Here is a 7722-nt window from a genome sequence, read left to right as displayed (position 1 = left end):
ACTCATAAACAATCGGTATAAGCCTTAATTGCCGCCTGTGCGCGTGTTTATGTTCTACAGATCTGCGCACGTACCGAGCGCAGGAAACCAGCGCCCAGAAAACGAAGATCCGCCTTGCGCGATTCGACAGTTCAGCTGTCAGTCTGTGAAAAGACTCGCGTCAGATATTTTCTATTACATTTCCAGTTAAACTCCACCCACTGCCCGAAAGCGGCCTTCGAGGGTAGAGGGAGGGCTGGTGACTGAACAGGAATAGAGAGAAAGAAAAAGAAAGAAAGAGGGCACAATCCTTCTGCGAAACAGTGACTCAGTGTGAAGACGCTGGAATGAATTTCCACTGAAGCCGAACTGTTACTCCAGCCTGAGCTGTTTAGATGAGAGAAGGGAGCACGACAAAGAGCTATTGGGGTTATTGGAGAATTCTAGCAGTGGCTGGCAGAAAATGTGGGAAGAGTCTGTATTTTTCCAAATAGGCAACAATGCAGTTTCTTTATCACCATAATAAATCCCATTCTATGCGTTCTGTAGGCTATAAATAAGGGTGGGATATAGTATCCCAAACTACAGGATCAGAAAGCATGTTTCAGTGAAAATACTGTGACTGTAGTAAACCTTAGTAGCCTTCTGTGTTCACTACTACCTTTCAGCTACCTAAATGTGATTTGGCCTGTACTAAATAAATGAAAACTGATATACATCAGGCCACTATGACTACACTTTACTTTGAAGTACAGACTTTGAAACAGGACTTTCTTCAGGAGTCATTCATTCTAAGTTAGGAAAAGTTATGTACATTTTAGTTATGTACCGCAACATTCAGTCAACATTGTTACCTGAATGCGTTCGCCTGGAAAAGGATCTGTAATATTTCATAATCACATATCCAACAGGAAGTTGCCTCACCTAGATTTAGTAAAGATGAGACTGACTGATGAGTTCACTTTGAAAGGTTAACACTGCTTAAAGACTGGCAGTAAATAATTCATTTACATAAAGCAATAAGCCAAGAGGCTGGGCATTACTGTGTCTTTTTGTCATGAAGAACGGTGTATTTAGAAGTGACGTGAAGCGGAGTTCCCAAAAACCCCCTTCACTGTGATAAAATCACAGAATTTCTGGCTTTGTTAGATCACATTCTTTACATACAAAATTAATGCAGCAACAGCATTTAGAAATCAAATTATTAACAGAGAAGAGCAGATTGAATGGCAGAAATGGCCACATTGTTGTGCCAGCGTTAAAGGGTTAATACCAAAAGCCACCTCACGGAAAGGTGTTAAGAAAGTTATTACACAAAGTGGTTACAAATAGACTGCAATATACAGTATTTGAGGATAGGTTTTGGTCTGAAATGTATTCGTAGAATACATACAGAACACCATAAGGGAAAACATACCCCAAAAACTTTTAGTTTTTTAATGTACCATTGTTTAACCAGTACAAACTCATTTTTGATAGTAAACAAAATGTCTATCATGACCTCTGGTTTCTATCACCACTTTATAGAAACCAGAGTTGGTAAGTTTTCCTTCTATTAACCATTTTATTTCAAATCCAACTGAATTTCACTTACATCTTAACAATTTAATTATGCAAACATTTTGAGAAATTGGTAGAATTCATGTTTAACTACTAATATTAATACCACAGCATCTGAAGGTTTTGTTTAAGTTTTGATACTGACAAATATTACTTTGATAGTGAACCTTATGAGTAAATTGCACATTGTGATGCAGCCTTGAAACAAATAGTGAACTCTGCAGCTCTCAGAGGGGCATCAAAACTTCCAGCATGTACATATTTTTCTTTTTAACACTTCCATGTCAGGAAAACACTGAGCTGGGCGGAACTGTTCTTCTTCCTGGCAGTGTTTGGATTTCATCCCATGGAGAGCAGAACAAAAAATCCAACGACACACATGCTGGGGCTTAATCTCAAATGGCACTCTGCTCCCTACATAGTGCACTACATAGGAATTTACTGGCTCCTGCACCATAACAGTGCATAATAAAGCTAAAATAATAGTAAATTGGGATTCATCCACATCCAAAATCAACAAGTAATGCACTTTGCAATTTGGCTGCAGAATATTTAACGGTTTAAAAAAAGATTGATCATGCTTTCCTTGAGGTCTTGTAATTCTGAGTTCAATAAAATTAATGTATTACTAAACACAGGAAGAAAGGGAGAGAAAGAAGCTGAAGGAGACTGACAGGACTGAAGGAGCAGATCTGATGGAGGTTAGTGATCAAGAAGAAAGCGAGGAAGAGTTATATGAGCTTTCAGTTCAAAATAATGCTGAATTTAACTTGGCTGATTGAGAAAATATAATATTTGTCATCTTGACCATGAAATTCTGTCACCTAGCTTAGTAAACAGATCTACAGAGCAAAATCACACGCCTGATTGCACCAACCGAGACTGAACTGATCTATAATCTGTGTATTTGAATAATAGGACCTTGCAGCTTGTCTAAGAAAGAGGATATAGCATTACTTGACTTCAGTACCTTTGCTTGATCTGTGCCTGTTGTAAGTGGATGGATATTACTACTATGATCTACTGTGTTCCAATTTGACTAAACAACCATTTTTTGATATACTTAACAGCTGATGTACTTGACATTTTCTGGCTGTTGTTACTCTAAAAGTGCATTATAAACATTTTAGGGACATTAAAAAATGATAACGTTTCATGACATCTTAGAGGCTGTGTGTGAGAACGTCCACCTTATTTCTAATTTCCTAACAAGCTGATGAAACATGCCTATAAAACTACCCACTGGACTATGCATCATTGTCTGTTGTAAGTGGACAGTTTTTTAGTTGCTTTCATGAGAGCTTAACTGATTATTTAAAACATCTAATTTCTGCATAATTTCGATAGTGGGTAGCATATGGTGAACTGGAATCTTAGATACTTTTGGTTCTGTTCTCCATGGGATGAATTCCAAACACATAACTGCCAGGAAAAAGAACAGTTCCCTCAGCTCAGTGTTTTCCTGACATAGATATGTAAAAAGAAAAAGATGTACATGCTGGAAGTTTTGATACCCATCTGAGAGCTGCAGAGTTCACTATTTGTTGCAAGGCTGCATCACAATGTGAAATTTACTCATAAGCTTTATTTAAACAAAACCTTCAGATGCCGTAGTTTTTAACTTAAATATGAATTCTACCAATTTCCCAAATGTTTACATAATTAAATTGTCGAGATGTAAGTGAACTCATTCAGAGTGATTTGATGTAAAATGATTAATTGTAGAGAAACTTACCGACTCTGGTTTCTTTAAAGTGGTGGTGATAGGAACCAAGGATCACGATAGACATTTTATTTAGTATCAAAAACAAGTTTTTAAAGGTAAAATAAAGGCAAATAAAAAAACACATACAAAAAAAAAAAAACAACAGATTTCTGGTATATATTTTCCCTTATGATTCTCTGCCTGTACTCTAAAAATACAGGGTGATTCAAAAAAGATTCATCAGATTTCAAAATGATTTATTTCACTCGTAAATCATTACAGAACAATGCAGTAAATTGTAAATGGTTTAATTGAGCATAAAGTTTATTATGTAATTTTACAAACGCTCAATATAACCTCCTCCAGTGTAGCGTCCTGATTAGGAGAACAATGGAAAAGGGATATAAAAAAACTATAAATCTCATAAAGGGGAATGCAGATCTTAGCAATGATAATGCAGTACAAACCGCACTGATTGAGGCCCAGGACAAAACGGACAACCTGGGGGAACATCTGAAGCAGCTGTTTAGAGGAACAGACTGGCCCAATAGAAAGAGCTCGAAAGGTGAAAAAAGAACAGTGGATGAGCAGAGAGGAGCTCCTGCTTTCACAAATTGGGAAACTGAAAGTGGTGCTCAAAAAGCTAGATAAGGAAATGAAACAGTCCAAAAAGAAAGATTTGAAGGTTCTGGCAAAAGAGAAGGAACAGAAGAGAACAGAACGAGGCATCTCAGAGAATGAGAGAAAAATCTGATTAATGAGAAAATGTGATTTTCTCATTAGTGAATGTGAGAGATCTGATTGTACAGATTGAACAGACCATTGAGGCCCTGAAAAGAGAACACACAGGAGACTATGAGGAACTTGAGATAACAACAATGACGGTTTACATACACATTATTTTAAAGCCATGTGATTCAACAGGCTGTTGGGATTTTCTTTCAGTTTCTATATCACAACAACCCTTTACAAGAATAACTAGTTAAAAGTCTTAGATTGCAAAGACAAATGGAAAGTTTCTGCTGCTAACATGATATGCGCTCTGCGTTAATGTTTGCATCTTTTTTTGCAACTAAAGATGTCAGTTCTTCACTAAGCTATTAAAGAATAATGCAACTAGTAGGGCACAGGGGTAACATCTTAACTTCATTCTGACCTTACTTAGATTAGTGACACAGAACTAATATGTAGGACAAGTCTTAATTTTGCATTTACACTGCTCCGGCATGTCATTAGAGGTGAATGCATTTCCCCCTTCATCTGGCCACAGGTGGGTGTTATGAGTGAGTTTCCTGTGAAATCCAATTAAAATGCAATGTGGTCTTGCTAAGTCAATATTTATATAAGTAATGCTTTTAATTTTTTATCATCCAAGCAATTGTTTTCCCGCTTGGAAATCAGATCAACAGTTGTGTTTAAATATATAAGCTTTTGATGCTGGTTCTCCAAGTCGCGCGGGAATGTTTGAAAAGTGGAACAGATGTTTTAAAGCTTGAGCTGCAGACACGAAACCCCAGCTGCCTCCTGATTGGGTAGACACTTTGCTTTGGCTGGATTCTTTTGCATAAAGTTCAGCTCTACTTTTCGACACACTGCATCCCCCAAACCCGACACACCGGACCCACAATGCAATGCACTGCAGCATCTGATTGAAATTATGCTTTCTATTGAAAAAAAGGGATGTGTTGTGGCGTGTTGATGTGTTGGAGCAGTGTACATGCACGTCTTCTGGCACGTCGATGCAAGACATCCCATTTGTTTTCCCATTTCGTTGAAATTTACAAGAAAAGATAAAATGACCTTGCCTTTTTCCTCTCAGTTTACCTCACAGCAAATTGCCAGTGCTGGTATTTTTATGTTTTCTTTTTTTTTACAGTGTCATTTTTTATGAAGTCATTGTCACCCCTGGACGACTTCGGTTATTATTTTCTAAATAGTACTGTAAATAATGATAAAGAGCAAATTATGTAGTTTTATTAATTTCAAATACATACTTTAAATGAGCTGGTGTTTTGTTCAAAGTATTTTGTTCAAAGTATTGCCTCATCCCTTCAAAACACACAACACACACACACACTGTTGTTTTTTTCAAACTATTGCCTAATTCCTTTCAACCACATACACACAAACACGCACACACACACACCCACACACTCTCTCTCTCTCTCTCTCTCTCTCTCTCTCTCGCAGAATTTGTTTCTGGACCCTAGCTACACTGTTTCCCGCACATTCTGTGATATTGCGAGAAGTATCAAATCCAAGACGGGAACCCACAGGAAAACTCTGCCCACTCTCAGGGAGGATGGGCAACAAACAGTTGCATGTAGTCCTACCAACATTGTGCATCTGTTCTCTCCCAGAGGTTGAAAAGTTGACCGATATGGGCAGAAAAATGACAGCCCAGGACACTAGACTAGGGTGGAATTATTATAAGTAAACCATGATCTGTAAGCGGAGAAAAATTTGATTACACTAGATACTGATTAAATATTATTTTAACTACTTTTGGAGGGTTAAGCATGCATCGGGTCAGTTTGACCTGGGAGCATTATTGCTGTCCTTTATAGTTGAACATCACAGGAAGGTTAAATAAAATTAGCTTGGGGCTATAATGTTATTTTATGTTATTATAATATTATCTTTATGTTAAATGTTAAAAAGTTTAGATACATTTTCTGGTATTTATTGTAATCCCTCCCAGCCAAAGGGCTCATTTGGGTTGGGTGTCAATGTAATGAAGCAAACGATAACTATATAACTTGCTCATCACACCTTTTATGATGTTAGCTACAACAGACACAACTTTAAGAGGTGTCAAAATATGATGCAGATTGTCGTGTTTTTAACAGACAGCAGGTGAATTTAGTGGTACATTTTTTACAGGGCATTGTAATTTAGTCCCACACATGCTGCTCAGAGATCACTTACCATGGTAAGCTATTGTATGATTTTCTAACATGGTTTACAAAGTTAGTACCTAATTTCATTTACATTTACGTCTATATAATTTAGCAGACACTTTTATCCATAGCGACTTACAAGAAGTGCTTTGTTGTCTACTATTATTGCTAGTAACAAAGCAAAAAAAAGTAAAAGCTGCTCCTGAGCTCAGATATTGCTAGAAACAAAAGCCCATGTTGATACCTAGAGAAAAAGAAATAGAATTAAACACAGCACTTAAGTGCTGTAAAAGAGATGTATCTTCATCTTGAAGAACGGTGGGACGAGCCGAGCTATTGAAGGGCTCAAGGTAAAGTTTGAGTTTTGACCATTGCCATCAGGTGGGGAGGCGCTGGTCTGTTTTTGGCTTTGAAGTGTTTTAAATCTGATGCTTGCAGCTACAGGAAGCCAGTAAAGTGAGTGCAGCAGTGAAGTGACATGAGTAAACACAGGAAGACTGAAGATGAGTTGTGCTGCTGGGAAGGAAAGCAGTAGGCCTTCACCGTAGTTTATTACAGTACAACAGTTACCACAGTCAAAATACATGAAACTGGAACAGCCCCCACTTTTTATTTCCTAAATAAAAACATCTGATATTTTATTGATACATTGACCACCAAACTGGAAACATCCCTGCATTTCATTTCTGATTTCTGGCCACCTTAAACTGAGATTAAAGTGCTAGAGTGAACATGAACCACAAATACTTATAAAATATTAATCTAGGGTTTGTATGACATCTTAAACACTTAAGATGATGCATTCGATGGGATAAACAAACAAGACTGCAGCAAAATAACTTTAGACAGAAAAGCGTGGCACTAATTCCTGCTTTGCCATTGCAAAGGAAAGACGAAGGCTGCCAGACTAAAAGTCCTCAGGAGTGGGGTATTTAGCATATACTATGGAGAGTCCATTACAATCTACTGTCTGAGTTCTTGCTTTATCGTGGTCCAAGCTACATGAGGTGTTAGCTGAATGCTGTATTCTAGCTAATCTTCATAATGTGACACAATGTGACTGCCTGATCTCTCCTAATCGCACATATAAACACGCACACACACACACACACACACACACACACATATACAGAATTTGCCTCTGGGCCCTAACTACACTCCTTCCCACACCTTTTCTGAGAAAAGTGTGAGAAGTATTAAATAGGAATTTGTTCTATCTAAGACGGGAACCCTAGGGAAAACTCCACCCACAATCTCAGAGATTGTGGGCGGAGAGAGAAAAGATGAAGCAGAAAAATGACAGCCCAGGACTAGAGCTAATGATAGTGTTTATATAGAAAAATACAGGGTGATTCAAAAAGATTCATCCTCAATGACTCAATGACTTATTTTACTTGTAAATTATTACAAAATAATGCAGTTAATTGTACATGGTTCAAGTGAGCATAAGATTTATTATGTAATTATGTAAGTGCTCAATATAACCTCCTCCAGGACAACATCAACACGATAGTCAAATTCATCCCATACTCGATGTCGGGTGTCACTGCACTCCCAGCTCTTTCAATGCTATTTTGG

Source organism: Colossoma macropomum, unplaced genomic scaffold (genome assembly GCF_904425465.1).
Source record: "Colossoma macropomum unplaced genomic scaffold, Colossoma_macropomum, whole genome shotgun sequence".
NCBI classification, from domain to species: domain Eukaryota; kingdom Metazoa; phylum Chordata; class Actinopteri; order Characiformes; family Serrasalmidae; genus Colossoma; species Colossoma macropomum.
This window is presented reverse-complemented; position numbering follows the sequence as displayed.